This window comes from Orcinus orca, chromosome 12 (genome assembly GCF_937001465.1).
Source record: "Orcinus orca chromosome 12, mOrcOrc1.1, whole genome shotgun sequence".
Lineage (NCBI taxonomy): Eukaryota > Metazoa > Chordata > Mammalia > Artiodactyla > Delphinidae > Orcinus > Orcinus orca.
The window spans coordinates 27,847,546-27,864,723 of NC_064570.1; the positions used below are offsets into that span (position 1 = coordinate 27,847,546).

General features: G+C 39.5%; 1 non-coding gene across 1 annotated transcript; it reads right to left on the minus strand.

Moving 5' to 3' along the window:
* Positions 1–12,100: 12,100 nt before the first annotated feature.
* LOC117197222 (U6 spliceosomal RNA) lies at positions 12,101–12,207 on the minus strand. Its single transcript, XR_004477761.1, has one exon. It is a non-coding gene; the product is annotated as a U6 spliceosomal RNA (small nuclear RNA).
* Positions 12,208–17,178: the final 4,971 nt, after the last annotated feature.

Consider the following 17,178-nt stretch of genomic DNA (forward strand, 5'->3'; position numbering starts at 1 on the left):
TGAGTCTGATCTAGTGAGGTCTTCTTGGTCTGAAGCAACGCCAGGTAAGGTGCTGATAAGAAGAGAGATGACCTCTTTGTGCTCTACACTTTCCACCTTCAAACGAAAAGTGACCAGCTGCTGATTTACTAAGATTGGGGGATGAGGTGTGATGCTCAGTCATTTGACAAATTGCTATCGCACACCTGTTACTCGCTAGGCCATGCAATGTGAACAAAAGCAGATGAGGCCTGACTCCTGGAGTTTACCATCAAGGAGGGGCGATAAATATAAATCAAATAATCAATTGAACAAGTGTAAAGTTATACCTGTGGGACTTCCCTGGCGGTCCAGTGGTTAAAACTCCATGCTTCCAATGCAGGGAGCGTGGGTTCGATCCCTGGTCGGGGAACTAAGATCCCACATGCTGGGCAGTGCGGCCAAAAAAAAAAAAAAATTATACCTGTAATATATTTTAGGCAGGAAAGGTGCATGGAGCAATGAGAGTCTAAACTTAAGATACTTGACCTGGCAGGGAGGTCAGAGAAAGTTTGCCTGAAGAAGCTACAGTTGTGCTGAGAACAGATGGATGAGTAAACATTGACTAGGTGAAAAGGAAGGAAAGTGCATCCTAGGCAGAGGAACAGAAAGCACAGGAGTCCTGAGGCAGGAGGAAGCAGAGCAAGTAAAGGGAATTGAAAGAAGGCCAGGTGGCTGGTCCTGTGACACAATGGAATGAATTGCTGTCACATTAATGGAGCTATCAGTGTGCTAGAGCTCGTTTACACCAGCAAATGTGAGCCGATTCCACACACCTCTTCCCAACTTCACATTCAGTGACGTAAAGTTTGTAGCTTGAAATTGGCCATGGTGGGTGTATCTACGCATAAAAACTGCCAACTCTTTTTCGCCCCCAGAGAGCTGGGTTACCAGCACACCACTGGATTGAATTATGTGGAGCTATGCCCAGATTCAGAATCCAACCATTCCAGATGGTTCTTAATCTGAGAACTGAAGTAGCCAAGAGACATGTCTTGGGAAAGAGAAAGAGATCGTGACTTCCAATGATTGTCACACCTCATGTAGCAAGAGCAGACCAATTGGTACAAGGAATGTCCTCTAGCATTCTGGCTTTAACTTTTCCTTTCCTTGTTCTTTTCTTTTCTTTTTTCTCTTCTGTTCTGTTCTTTTTTTTTTTTTACAAATAAAATGGCTCAAACATCCATGCCAAATACTGAGGAAAGCCTAGTACTCTCCCTGAGATTCTTAAGGATTCCCAGGATGGGTGCTTTCTTCCTTCCAGCCACCTCTCACCTTGACCTCTTGCAGAGTTCCCTATATGCTCTCTTCATCCTGCTGCCTCTGTCTGCTAGTGGCTCTCAGTACTGCTTTACCTTCACAAAGTCATCACTCATCACAAGGCCATCACCCATCTTCTTTCATTGCCCAAAGTAGCACCAACACAAGATGCAAAAAAGAAATCCCCTTGAACTTCAGGATTAGATCTTCCTGCCCTAAAGTGCCTGCTTTGAGTGGCCTCCCCCTGGGCTCCCAAAGCTCTACTGTATCTCCTTCACTCCTCACTCCCCCACTCCCACTGCCTCCTTCTTGTAATATTATTTGGAAATTTTTAATTTGCAATCTCTATCCCAGACGAGGCTCAATATCTTTGCACATCCAGAAAGCTTATCATACTCTTTGCTACACCAAAGAGCAATCAACCAGACTCACCCTCAGTAGAAGAAAGAGCTAACAATATGTGCGAAACGATTTTTTTTCTTTCCTTTTAAGCAGAGTTCACTTCTCCACCAATCAAGTGTCTTGGGTTTTTATTCTTCATTTTATAGGAACATTAGTTTTCCTTTACCTTCGAAAATTTGTTAGAGCTGGAGAGCCGGAAACAGCATGCCCTCTTTGAATCTTAGTAGCCCCAATTCACTTTAGACTGCAATAAAAAATCTTCCCGGGGTTTCCCTGGTGGCGCAGTGGTTGAGAGTCCGCCTGCCGATGCAGGGCACGCGGGTTCGTGCCCCGGTCCGGGAAGATCCCACATGCTTCGGAGCGGCTGGGCCCGTGAGCCATGGCCGCTGAGGCTGCGCGTCCGGATCTTCCCGTGTTGTTGAGGTTTGATGGGATTTTTCAGTTCAGACCCTGGCATGATTAGAATGAAATGGTCTGCACACCTCCTCCTCTTCCCTCAGTCTGGAAGCCTGGACGCCGGCTTGCTGCTGCAGGTCCTCAAGGTCACGTCAGGCAGCCTGCCTGCTCTCAGCAGCCGCCCTCCTGGGCGTGACCTCCTGGGCGTGACCCTGAGGGTCTGTCTCCTCCGCTTCCTCACCTCCTTACTCTCCTAACACAGAATGCCTAGGTAGACATTAAAGAAAAGATTCTATGTGCCATTTCAGCCCGAGAAGAAAGAAGCTGTCACAGGAGAATAGAATGGAACCTGCATTATTATTAAGAAAATACCTGGCCAGGAAAAATTGAGCAAATTTTGTCCCTCAGGAATAAAGATGCAGACATAGAGAATGGACTTGAGGACACGGGGAGGGGGCAGGGTAAGCTGTGACAAAGTGAGTGAGTGGCATGGACATATATACACTACCAAATGTAAAATAGATAGCTAGTGGGAAGCAGCTGCATAGCACAGGGAGTTCAGCTCGGTGCTTTGTGACCACCTGGAGGAGTGTGATAGGGAGGGTGGGAGGGAGGGAGACGCAAGAGGGAGGGGATATGGGGATATATGTATACGTATAGCTGATTCACTTTGTTATACAGCAGAAATTAACACACCATTGTAAAGCAATGATACTCCAATAAGGTTGTTAAAAAACAAACAAAAAAAGGTTTGTCCCTTATCCTCAGACTTCCTTTAAGTTTTCCTTTCCAGGCCTTTTCCCACACACATAGAATCTGTCCAATTCCTTCACACTAAGGTATAAATGACTGGTAAGACTTGATATGTTATTGCTTTTAGAGTTATTTGCATTTCATCAGGAGAAAAACATGTAGCCAAAGGAAACACACTGTTTACAGGATGGAGAAAACTATTTTGCGAAAGGGCACCTTTGTGACACCTTCAAAATTATTTGTCCCAGTTTAAGAGTTATTCCTTGAGACCAACGTGAGGAGAAATAGAAAGTTTGTGTTTTTTGGATAGGGAGGTCCTGTTATAATCAATTCAGCACTGATATGTGAAGTTAGTCCTCCCTTTTTAGAATTAGATTGAATAGGTCTTTTTTTTTTTGAGGCAAAAATCTTGGGGAGGTTGAGAGAAAGGAGTTAGTGGCTTCTATTTAATCTCTTATAAATGCATATTGCCCGTCAAAACTGGCCCCAATGCTCATCTCAGTAAACTGTAGAATAGGTCTAGAAAGGAAAGAAAACATTTAAAGCTTATGTCAGCCTCACACTGAGAGTAAGGGGTCTTCTCTGTGCTTTTAACTCTTGTCTTTCAGCAGATCTAAACCAAACGAGAAATATTATAAAAGCTGAAAGCTTTTTCAATGCCAGGTCCTTGCTCACGCTGGTAACGCACATTTTAAGGCTTCGACAGCATATTGAGGCAAAGTCAGATGAACGTCACGAGGTCATGACTGGGCTGGATTTGGCAATTTGATCTACTAATTCCAGAAATGAAGACTAGAGATCTGTGCAGATGGAAATGAAGGACAATTAGACATATTAACATGTAGATTCAAAAATAAGATAGCAGCGTTTTACTCTGAGTCTTTGCCAGTAGAGTTTAATAAATTAAAATGAAATGCAGTCAAGTTGACACATCAGAAAACGAGGTCAGGCAATATTATGCAAACATCTCAAGACTTGGTTAATGGATCCTGGCACTTTGGGGAGATGAATTCCTTAAAGCTGACAAGTGGGTTCTTTCGTGGTTTGAGTGCCTTATCCACTTTCTGACGGAAAGGACCTGCACAACGAACTGGAGAGAAGACAGTACTTTTGGTTCAGGCAAATATGAAAACCAGGGATTCATATAAAGTTTTAGAGTTGCCCAAGATTTTTAAAGTTACTAGTATTTAGGAGTAGTTGTTTCCCTTTATTTTTGCATAAGGTCTCCTACCACGAGGTCTGCTTGTAATGGCACTGCCTAGCTGCTATGAAAGGAAAACTGAAGAGTTAAATAAAAATTATATTTTGTGGATAGAGAGAGTAGGGGATTAGAAAATAGACATACGGATTGTAATTCCTGGATTATATTTTTAAGCACCGCCTTTGCTCCTCTTAAGATTTTGTTTTCATAAAGCTTTAGGCTCTTATAGTGCAAATTGCACCTTGCTTAAGGGCAGCAAGATTTACTTAATGACTATCTGCAAATCATTTTAGAATCTTAAGGGAGGACTGTTATTAGAGTGGAGAGCAGTAAATGCTCTCTGTGCAGGGGAGAGCTTCCCCAGCTCATGGCAACAGGCTTTGATCTCATCAGCCCCCATAACGAATTTCTGCCTTGAGTTTTACAGGGACTTTCTTCTAAGGAGAGCAAAGCTCTGTGCAGACATTATCTAATTCTTCCTCGTAACATTCATGTAAGTTTGGGTAGGCCAGGTGTTATTGTTACCCAACCCATTCTGCAGATGGAGAAATAGAACAGAAAGTTAAGTGACCTTCCCAAGGTCAAAGAGAAGTTGAACAAGAGCCAGGAAGATTCCATTTGGGGTTTCCCAATTGTCGGCCCAGAGTCGCCTGCTGACTCTGGGGCCACCAGGTAGCTGTTGGGGGAACTGGCAGGTCATGCAGGGCTATGACAAGAGTGCAGTGGATAAGGATTCTGAGTCAGAGGCCCCGAGTCTGCCCCTTTCACACTAAATGTGAGCTGTTGGACAAGTTATTAGTCTTTCTGGAATTAGTTTTTCTTCTTTAAAACAGGGTTATATTAGAAGTGTGTTCCCCACAAGTCTGCTGGATTAGATGAAATAATGCGTTTTCAAGTTATGGCATGTGATGAAATAGTCTAATCAAATTAATATCCTAAAGTGTAAAGACTATAACCATGAAGTTGAAATTCATAAATACAAATGCAAAAGTTGATAAATCAATCAACTTTATTATCTAGATTCATTTCAAAATATGCAATCAAAATAGTCCACCATTATATTTACAGTAGATTTTATATGATTTTAACGCAGTAAATTTGTGTCTTTGATTCTCCCAACCATTATTTCATGATCCTCACTCAGACAGACTCAACTGTGCTCCTGGTAAAGCAAATCCTACTAGTGACTACGGAACTGTCTTCTTCTTCGTTTCCAAGCTTTTCTCCTCACCTCTCTGTGTCCCCCTACCTCCTGATGGTGCCCACAAGAAGTCATTGCCACAAAGCCCAAGAAACATGCATTGGGCGTGGCCACCACTGCAGCTGGTGCTCTGGGTTCCTCAGGGAGCCTGAGGGGCACTGAGTCCTCTGGAATTTTCAAACTGCCACAGCCAATCTGTGCCCTGCACGAGAATGAGGGGCTCTGTCCACCTCGGCTGGGTTATACCTTTCCCCATGGCTTTCCCTCCTGTGTCCTCTTAGAATAACAGCTTCCAGAAGAAAACAGCACTTGGGGTCTGGATCAGGGGAGAAAAATTGAAGGACAGTTACTGCTCTGTACTTAGAACCCCTTTTCCTCTGACCACTAAGGTTTCATTTTCTAAAACTGGATCATAACTACCACGCTTGTCTGAATCTCTCTGTCTGTCTGTCTGTCTGTCTCTCTTTTTTAAGGAAGGGTTTTCTCCTAGGAGGACCTCACAATTTCTTGTAAATGATTTGTGGCAGGAAACAATCTAGAATAATAGACATGTCTAAATAGTTGGTTGAACACAGACATCATTCTCTATTTTCCCACAGAGATATAACTGTGAAGTAAATATATATGTAAAGTTATAGTTAATAAATGTAAACATAATTTTAAGGGTAGCTGTTTACTCAACATGTTTTATAAATCCTATGAACCCTTGGGCTTAATTGACTTTATTTAGTATATGAATGGTCTTCAAATTTATAGTAGCTAATTCTTACCCTTCAAACAAATGAGAATGAAAGTAAAAAAGAAATATTCACTGACCACATATACTTAAAGTTTCAGAGATTATAGCATTTATTAGGCCAAATAATGTCCCTATTCATAGCTGAGAAGTCTGTTTTCCAATGATTTATACTGTCATCTTTTGCTGAGCGGGTAAATTATCCTAAATATTTTGTTTCTTTGCCTTCTTCATCCACTCCATTTGTTCTATATCTAATCCCACATCTGGAGACATAAAATTCATAGATTCTAAAATGAGATTAACTGACAATTTGTTGTTCTTGTTTTTAGAGCGTGAAGAAATTTTCCCCTGGCTGGGGGGAATGGCTAATGACAGTATTCAAAACTGAACTGGTCAATTTCTGCCAGGTATTTGACATCTGAAAAATGATATCACTTTTTTTTTTTTAGTTTGGAATATCTACAGGATTTCCTACTTACTATACAGGTATTATTGTTTTGGGGGTTTTGTTAAATTGTATCTGAGACTGAACAGAGCAGAACTTTCATGGAACTTGAACACATGAGGGAACACACACCACTCCCCTCGCCCTCTACGTGGAAGCTTGGCTCAAATATAAATTCCTCTGTGTCCAAATCAGAAGTATGAAGAATTAGACTTTATATCTAGACTAGGCTTTTAACATATCCTCATTAGAGTATTAAGATTTATGATGTTGTTTTTTTGTAACATTCTGTTTCGAGACACTAGAAGTACTGGAACAAAAGCATTGAAATTTTGTGTCCCAGGGTTTTTCGAGGACTATATTTATATGACTGGAGCAGGGGAAAAACTCTAAAAGTTTACAACTAAATCAATGCTTGTGAAATTTCCAGTTTGTTCTCCTTGGACGAATAATGTTAGACTAAATATTAGAATGTTACACTGAATTGAACTTGGAGGTTTTCTTGAACCCTGAAAAATGTGTGTGTGTGTGTGTGTGTGTGTGTGTGTGTGTGCGCGTGCAAAATCACATACTGGTGATTACCTAAGGAAATCATTACATTGACTAAACTCCTAATGGAAGACATAATAGCTAAAGAGACGAAAGGTCTTTTATTTTATTTTTTTTTTGTGTGCTATGGGTTTTTGACTAGCAGACCTTTATAATATGTATACACAGGAACCATAATAGAAATTTTATTGCTTAACTCATTTTGAATGATCATTAGGAAGTACTTTCCCCCCAACCGTTATTTATTATGAGAGGTGAGTTTATCTCTTTGGTGATTTCAAGACTTGTATTAGTTACATGGCATATAAATAAAGGGGTTAAGAAGAAAAGCCAAAGGACTTCAGAATGACTGCAGGCTACAGGAGTAATAAGAAAGTACTAACAATGTGACATATTTATAAAAATTGGCAAATCCCAGACTGAGGCTGGGGATGGAAAGGAGAGTTGCCTTCTCTTCGTTTGTCCCAGTGCAAAAGCAGTTAAATCAAGTTACAGCCTGACCTGCTGGGAAAGTACGGTTAGCAGTCTCACAATTATCACTGTTGTTCAGTTGTAAAAGAAAGAAGGGTTTTTTGTTGTTGTTATATTTTGTTTTGATTTGAAGAAGTGTTTCAGCAAGTTTAGGAAGAGGAAGTTAAATCCATGCCAAGGTATCTCTGATTTTTGCGGGTATTCCCTTCTGCTCTCCTCCAGAGCTGGGAATTTCCCTCCCTTTCTCCATGTGTGTTCCCACCCCCAGCTCATCAGTGGAGCAGCTTGCAAATAAGCCTTTTCCTCATTCTGCCCCCTTTTAGGGAATCCATGCCTAAACAGAAAGGTTTTTGATCTATTTGAATACAGTACAACAATTCAGGTAGAATTTTATCCTTCAAAGAATCTTTTTTTTCCCACCCCAGAAGACAATTCTTCATAGGCACCATAGGCACAGAAGAACATTTTCTCACCTGATTATCTCAAAGTTAGCACATGTAAAGGAATATAATTTTGTAATTTTCAGTTAGGAATTTCTAGTTTTGTAAATTTAAATTAGTTTTGTAATTTGAAAGTTTAAACGATTTCATATTAACTATTATCATTCATTATAATATAATAGAATAAAAATATAAAGATAATAAACTAGCGCTTATCATCTATTTTCAATTTCCTCATTTACGGCACATTACTGAATAGTTATTGAACATCGGCATTTTCCATCACCTGCAATCATATTTCTTATTTAACTCTAAGATTTAAAATAATGTTCAATAAGAAAACAGTGTGTTTTTTTTCCCATTTTCAAAGATAGGAATAATTAAAAATAATTTTAATCCTAAATAATATTATTTAATGTCCCTAAGTTGACTGTAGGAGAGTGCAATACTGGGCAAGGATTGTTATTGTTCATCTTAGCCCTTGTATAAAACATTCAAGTGTGTGTATTACTTAGGTCTGTACACTGAAGTTATTAAAAAAGAGTCCTGATTCTACTCTGGGGTTGAGTATGGCCCTGAGGGCCAAAGAAATGAACATATACTCCTTGAATAATTTATCCTTCTCTACAGGACTGGACTGGGGAAAAGGATCGGTATCACTGATTATGTCTTTTGCCTCAGGCTCCAACATGGCTTGGTAGGGCTCTGGTACTGATCTTGTTTTCATTTAAAATTTTGCTATTTTGTTCATCATGACATTTCTTACCTTAATTAAGATTTAAAAAAATTATTTCATTAAAACATGATTTCTCTAGATTACTAAGTTTTGGGGGCCTCCTTAAATTTTGCACCCAAGGCAAATGCCTCACCCCCCCGCCTTATTCTGGTCTGCACCCAGCTTTTCTGTTTTGGCTCCGTTTTCCCCAGTCTCTAGAGTATCAGGGTCATCTCTGATTACTTGGGTTGCTTAGTACCTGGAACAGTGCTCTCACAGAATAGATGTCTGGTAAGTGGTTAATGATATTGCTGATGAAGACTAGCTAATGGGTCAAGCCTCGTCTTTTCCAGTACAACAAATCCAGCGATGTGGGCCCCAAGCATCACTTCGTGAGAGTAGCAGCCTCCTTCTCTACATGAGCCGTTGCAGACCCATCTCGAATGTCCCTTGAATGTGACCTGCATCTACATGACAGTAGAACACAGGGGTTGTAGAGCCAGATCAGCTCAGCTGGTCCACTCACCAGCTTCATGACTCTGGGCAAGTTACACAACTTCTGCAATCAGTTTTTTAAAATCTATATCGTGGGGATATTAATAGTACCTGACTCATGAGATTTCTGTGAGGATTAAATGAATTAATATATGCATCTTAGACTACATCCTCTACGAAACTGCCTGAGGCAAAAGCTTCGGGATTAACTCTATTAGGAAGTGAAACCCCAGGAAAAAGGGGTGAGAGGAAAAGGAATTTAGTAAAAGGCAGGAAAATAGGGAGAGAAATGCAAGTGTTCTAGTGGGCGGGCCACAGTCTACAGGTACCATGGTCTCACAGAACCTCTCCAAGAGCTGTAGGAGAGCATCTAGAAACAGGATCTCAGAGAGAGGGACGAACAAGCAATTTATCTGCTGACCCCTTCCTATCTCCTGTCTTTCACTGGTCAATGTCTACCAGTGGGGTTGTAACTCCACCTCATGTCTGAATTATATTAGCTGGCCCTCCAGGCAGCTGTTAGGAAGGCAAGCCTCTCCACGGGTCCCCTCCAGTCAGTGTGCTGGTCCAGTGGTCTCTCTGTGTCACTCAGAACCTACCATGGTGGCTCTTCCGTCTTTAGCGGCCACTCTGGCTATCGCTCTATAGCCACCGGGACAATAAGAGCCATATTATTGGCATCTGGATTCTTCCCAATGTTCCCAACCCTGGAAACTAGCTGCTGCTCCCTCAGCAAACTAATTTTTTGTATGTGTGAGGCAAGCCCTTGTTTTTTGCATGGACTGGTCCCTGCGCCTCATAAGTGGTTCTTGCGGTCTTCAAATATCAGGATTCTTTCGGTCATTTAGAGCTCAACTCGAACGTTACCTCCACAGAAAGGCCTTCAGTTGACCAGCACAGCTTCCCTCAATCTCAGATGAAGAGATACATGGATGCCCTTCTTCTTTTAGACTTTTATTTCTATTTGTCAAACAGGATGTACTTTTGCCCTACAGATGAAGGACATTTTATGTCATAGAAGGAAAAGGGCGTGAATCTGGGCCCTCAGCTTGCTCTCACACCCTGTAGCTTGGCAGTTCACACAGCCAAACCACAAATGGAACTAATGTCTCATTATTGGCTTCCCATCACATCTGACTTAACATGAATCAGTCCCCTTTCCCTATCAATATCAAAATTGGCTTGTTCAGGATGTGAAAAGATGTCATTTCTCTTCCTGTTTCTTTTTCATTCTCTTTAGAGCAATTAATTTTGACTTTGAACTCTTGGCTTGTACTAAATTTAAGACTGGCAATGGAAATTTGGAAAGAAAAGTCAGTGAAACACAAATATAAAAGATACTTTTTTACCTTGTTTCCTTCCCTTCCATCTCTTTGCTTCCCCCTCCCCATGGAACATGTGTCTGATACACCCCCTGCTACCACATCCTAGTTCTTTATTCCAGATACTTGTGTCACTCATGGTTTCTTACCACCTTTGGCCCACACAATGCTAAATTCTCAAGTCTTGAGAATTCATCTTGTAGCAAAGATAATGCATCATTAAAAAATTAGAATAAAATGTTCTAACATTTCCTCTCTAATTATAGTTTAATTTAGGGTCCTTCAAGGAAAAACAGTTAATTGACCAGTTACTGTCCCTGTTTCAAAATTAACAGGAGTCATTCTAGTCTCTGCTTTCTTGTTTATCCCACTACCAAGTAACTTCTATATAAAAGATGATAGTCAGAACTGGCATCTTTATCTAACAAATCCAGAATTAAACACACTCATCAGCAATTGAAACTCTCTGCTTCCATGCAGACAACCATCTGTTTGTTGAATGCTCATTTCTGTGACATCTTTTTTTTTTTTTAAATTAAAGAACATAGTACTTTATTTCCCCTCAAAACACCATGTTTACTCTCTAGGATATTATTCCTCCCTCTTTATTTCATTTAGATATAATACAAGACAATGTGTTGAGATAGATGTTATTTGCTTACAGTTAAAGGTACTTGACTATTAATAGTTAGTAAGCTGACAAAGGTGCAGGTGGTGTCAGGTTTTTAATCGATTTGATTGCTGGCAGACTTGGGATAGGACTGGGAAACCCACTGGTTAAAATAAAAATCAGCTGCAATTAACAGTGACAGAGCGTTGGAGATTCTTTGTTTGCAGAACATCAACATTTCAATATTATTTACCCAAATTGTATTTTCAATAACGTTTAGCAGCCTCTTTAATACAGAAACAGGAATAGATCATCATGACAGTATACAGTGTAGGAAATGAAATGTTTTCATGATAACTGTCCTTTAAGAGCCAAAAGCATTTATCAAGAGTTTTTAAGTAACAAAAAAAAAAAGATTAACATTTTTTTTTTTTGGTAGTAGAAGGCACTAGGAAATATCTTCAAATAACTAGATAGAGTGGAGGTTAAAATCATTAAGTAATATTTGACTGAAATGTTTGGTATTTACTTTAAAAGCTTATATGTTTGCATAAATATGGGGCAAATGCTCAAGAGCCACTTTCAAAAAACATATCTAGATTCAGTGTTCTACATGCCTTTTTTTGGGATAACTGAATTCATATTGCTAAAATTTTTCATGTCTTAGTTTATCATGAATAAATTTATTAGTAGTTTTACTTTTCCATACATTTCTTGAAATTTTACTTTAGAATATGGTATGTATTATAGGATCTTAGTAAACTATAATGTTAATTGTAAATCTGACTATGGCTTGAGAACATTATTTCCTTTAAAACCTGTGAGCTGAGAGCTTGGTATAACTCGCTTTGCTTAGCATTTTGCTGCAGAAGTATAAATGGAGCCCACAGAATGTCTGCATCTGTGGCTAAATGTTAGATACAGAGTATGTGAGAGGTGCAGAGTAGAAAAGAAAATATTCTTTTCAAATTTATTTTTTTAAAATAACACTAGTTAATTTGTCTACTAATAGTGAAAGGAAGGGTTGTAATCTAGAGTATCATTGGCCTTCTTCCTCACGTATGAACAGGCTAATCCCAGATTAAAAGTATGGAACTCTTCACGAATCTGCGCGTCATCCTTGTGTAGGGGCCATGCTAATCTTCTCTGTATTGTTCCAATTTTTGTATATGTGCTGTCGAAGCAAGCACTCTGTGACGTCTTTACTGCGGTCACCCAGGATCTGGTTGGAACCCACCGGTGATGGGAATGTACAACCATATGAGACAAGTCTTTTCATTTCAGAGAAGCTGTAATCCTTAGGAAGGCCTTTTTTGTATATTGAGCTGCAACCTGTCTCCTTGTGATATTGGCCCACTGATTCTTGTTCACCCTACAAAGCAGTGTTTCACAAAGTGTGCTCTGTAGATCACCTGCATCAGAGTCACCTGTGGTTCTTGTGGAAACGTAGTTCCTTGATTCTCCTCCACCCAGGGCCATTTGAATGGCAGCTGGTGGCTATGAAGCTGTGATCCCTGCTTTCATATGCTTTCATAAGCTCCCCCTGCACACGTAAGTTTGAAGATCAGTGCTCTGAAGCTGAAGAAAGTAGCAAGGTCAGTGTCTTTTATGCACCTAGCCTTTCGGATAGTTGGAAAGAGGTATTATTATCTCTGTTTCTCCATGTCATCTGTTCTCCAGACCAAGCCTCCGAGTTTTTTCAATTATCTCTCATATGAAATGGTTCCAAGTCTCATTCTCTTTGAAGTGTGCTTCATTTTAATGGAGTTTGTCCTAAAATGTGATGCTCAAAACTGCATATAAAGCTCCAGGTGTGCCCTGCAGTGGTGGGAGGTAGGGCAGAAAAAAGGGACCAGTTCCTTAGCACAGAAACTGTATTCTTGTAAGAGAAAACATTAATGAAATTAAATACATTTATTAGGTTCAAGAATATCAGTTAGCCTTTGAAATTTTGATCTAGAAAGAAATAGCTTAAATATAGCTGGATTTTCAAAGAGAAGAATATTCTTATGATAGCTTGAGCACTATGCATGGTAAAAGCTCATTACTCTGGACTGCCAATTTGGAATTTTTGGTAGTTGACACGGGGTTAAGATAAAGATGTCTTCGACCTATTTGTGTTAAGTGGATTCAGTAAGCAAAAAATAGTATAAAAGATTGCAAGGATATAATAAACCTACTTGAGAGAACACATTTTTCAAGCATGTAGTCTGATATCATCTATTTAAGTATTCTTTATATGTTACTAAAGTAATTTTTCTTATTTATGAAAGCAAGACTGCAAAAGTATCTACTTGCCAATGCTCTTTTTGGCCTAAGAGAATCTCATCGTATAGATATGAAAGAACAAAATTGCATTTATTTGAAGAATATAATTCATAGTTTTCACTAGTTTAGACTGGTCTCCTCCCCTACTTGTTTGAGTTGAATAAAAGTTGACTGCTTGGTAGACCAGCTAAGGGTTGATCATTTTCTTGATATAACTGAAGATGTTTACATCTTTGTCCTTCATATTGTAACTTGGTAGTTATTTCTAAATAACATGGTAGAGCAAGTAACTTCTGAAAATAAAACAAATGCAGGACCATTTGTAAATCTTTCCCACTAAGTCATTTAATATTTAATGACAGTAGACCCTGGTTTCTCTGCTGCCTTTCTTACAAATCCTTAGTCTCCTTCCCATGGTTCCCCTTCCTCCTACCACTGTCTGAACTGGCGCCTGAGCTTCCTCTGACTAGCTCTCTTTCTTCTGGCACATTCGTTCACCCTCATGGCTTTTCCTCTGATTATCCTCTGCCAGTGACTTCCTGATCCCTATCTCTAGCTCCATCTTCTAGGCCAACTGCTGCCATTTGATTTCAAAAACAAAGTAAATGTTTATCAAGCATCTACTCTGTGGTCCTTTCCTAATAGTTATTTTATTTTCATAAAAATATTGTGAGGTAGGTTCGGTTACTCCTGTTCAAATATAGGGATACTGAGGCTTAGAAAGTTATGTTCAACATTACTTTAAACTCAACGTTAGTTTGTGAGGATCGTTTGGTTATTGTCTGTCACCATGATGTCTTCATGATGTTTGGAGACTGTCTACTTTTTGCTCAACAATAGTTTGTATAGAGTAAGCGCGAAATAAACATTTGAGAATGAGTGAGTGAATGGTCAGATATGCATTTTACAATTAGTTTGATCTGAGGAGTTCAAAAGCAGCAGGGAGACTAGGAAGCAATTGCAAAAACCCAGATAAGAGACGATATAGTTTGGTGGGGTGGTGGGGTGCATGGTGATGGGGGCTTGGGGGGCCATGCTCCTAGTTTACAGAAGAGAGGACACTTCCTTCCGGGTAGAGAGCACCTTGCAAAGATCTTTAGGCTCTCACACTCACAGGATTTGGAGATTGACTGGACTCCCAGTATCCTGGCCGGGTACAGGTACATGATGTTGCCACTGACTCAGTCTGAGAATATGGGAGAAAAATCTTCAGGTCTTTGAGCATTGTATTCTTCAAACACCATTATCATCATGTTATTCTCATTATCAAGAATCCATAATGACCTTCTACTGCACCCTTGGAACAGATACTGATTTCTTATTTTAGTACTCAAATAATTTGTTTTGGTATTCAATAATTTTTTACCTTCTTCTTCCTGATCCCAATCGGACCATAATCCCCTTAAGGGCTGGGAGAATATCACATAGTTTTTGTTGTTGTTGCTGTTACTGTTACAGTACAGTTCCTAGCACAGTGCTTAGTAGTATGTGTGTGATACTAATTTGCTTAAAGGATTTGAAAAATGATGCCTTTGAAAGTCATGATTATAAGTATGGGGTGATTTAGAAAAACAATGTCACTCGTCTATGTTACAATTCATAATCATAGCAAAAACTTACATAGTATATTTTATATGATAGACATGAATTCTAAGTGCTTTCGTTCTATTGCCTCATTTAATCCTTATAACAACCCTGTAAGATAGATACCAGTATTATCCCCATTTTATAGGTGATGCCACTGTGAAGATTAGAATATTGTTTAGGGTTGCACAGCTAGTAAATGTAGAGTTTCGATTTGAACCCAGGCAAGTCTGGCTTAAATGTATTCTTAACTACCATGTACACAGCACCTTAGAGATAACTCAGGATCCATTGATTGACATAGTTATAAGTAGTTATCCCATTTTTCAAAGATGAACACATGATTAAATGTTAAAGGTGATCAAAATCTATAATACTCTTGTGCAAACATATGTCCTTCTATTTCTTCCATCATCTAATATGCTCATGCTTATCATTGTTAAAAATAATAAAGATTTGCTGGGCTTCCCTGGTGGCGCAGTGGTTGAGAGTCCGCCTGCCGATGCAGGGGTCACGGGTTTGTGCCCCGGTCCCGGAAGATCCCACATGCCGTGGAGCGGCTGGGCCCATGAGCCATGGCCGCTGAACCTGCGCGTCCAGAGCCTGTGCTCCACAACGGGAGACGCCACAACAGTGAGAGAGGCCCGCGTACCGCAAAAAAAAAAAAATAAAGATTTGAGTAGTACTTTTGCATCTATAACTCATTTGATTGTTACAACAAATCATATAGTGTATTGTAAACATTACTATCCTCCATTTTTAAGAGGAAGATGACACAGCCAATGCTGGAAGAGTAGAGATGAAGATCAGGGCTCCTGTTCCTAGTCCAGTATTTCCATAGCACTAGTGATTGGGTGTCTGACCCAAAGTCTTTCAACAAGAGCATACATCTTAGGGAACAAGCTAGAGAATCCAGTGTTACCATGCATATAACAAATATTGAATTTCCGGCTGAGATTTCCTAGGTCAGATGTATAAGTGGAAACCATTGAAATTCTATAAGAATACTTGCTAAAATGTCTCAAAGTAATCCTATACTGTGTCTTGAATTTCTGAAACAATTAACTGTTTATGTCCTGATCTCCAGGAGTGGTCTTTCTTTAACAGTTAGAGGAAAGTTTTGTAGCTTAGTAACCATAACGTTTAAAATTAATTAATTAATTTTTGGTTGCGTTGGGTCTTCGTTGCTGCGCGCAGGCTTTCTCTAGTTGCTGCGAGCAGGGGCTACTCTTTGTTGCAGTGCATGGGCTTCTCATTGCTGTGGGACTTCTGTTGTTGCAGAGCACGGGTTCTAGACACGTGGGCTCAGTAGTTGTGGCTCACGGGCTCTAGAGTGCAGGCTTAATAGTTGTGGCGCACGGGCTTAGTTGCTCTGCGGCATGTGGGATCTTCCTGGACCAGGGCTTGAACCCGTGTCCCCTGCATTTGGAGGCGGATTCTTAACCACTGTGCCACCAGGGAAGTCCAACCATAACTTTTCACCACCTTGTTGAATTGCTGTTATTATTGCTATCAATTTTTGTGATTTGGTGACTTGAATTTAAATAATTAATTCACCAGTAATCAGTCTCGGCTCATCAATTCACCAAAATAAGGGAAAATAATAATATGTATCTATCTCTTAACGTTGTTCTCAGGATTGACTATATTAATTTGTGAAATGCTTAGAACGGCTCCTAGTCCATAGCAATATTCAGTAAATGTAAACTATTACTATTACCATTGTTATTATTAACATAAATGTTAATAGCCATTAACGATGATCTTCTCTGGACAGTATTGCATTTTAGATAGTGGCACCAAGGAGAAAAAGGTTATCTATGTAGCCAGCTATCTTTGAGAACTCATTTGGAATCTTTCATCGCTTATTTTCTCTTATATCTTTGTTGACCCCATTTATATTATTACAGTCCCCTGTTAGAACTGATAACGTCCCTGATTTTACTTTCTGTTATATAAACGTAGAAATTTTTCCCCCAGGTATATGTTTTGGGTGACATCTGGAACCTAAGTACCATAAGTTCAAATGTAGAGCAAATAAGGATCTAGTTGTAGTTTAAAAAGCATTTTATTGCTCTTGACTACCAGTTAACAATTTATTAATTAGAGAAGATAAAAATTTTAGTTGTCTTTATCAAGTGTACCTTACAGGATTGATGCCTCTGTGTTAACCTTATTTTGTGGTGATAGCTTCAACTACTTTTCCATTTGTTATGTTACTTGACATTAATATTATTTAACAAATCAAGAAATAGAATATTCAAAACAAAGAAGTCTACAAGAAAAAGATTCTGACTCATGAAAGGGGT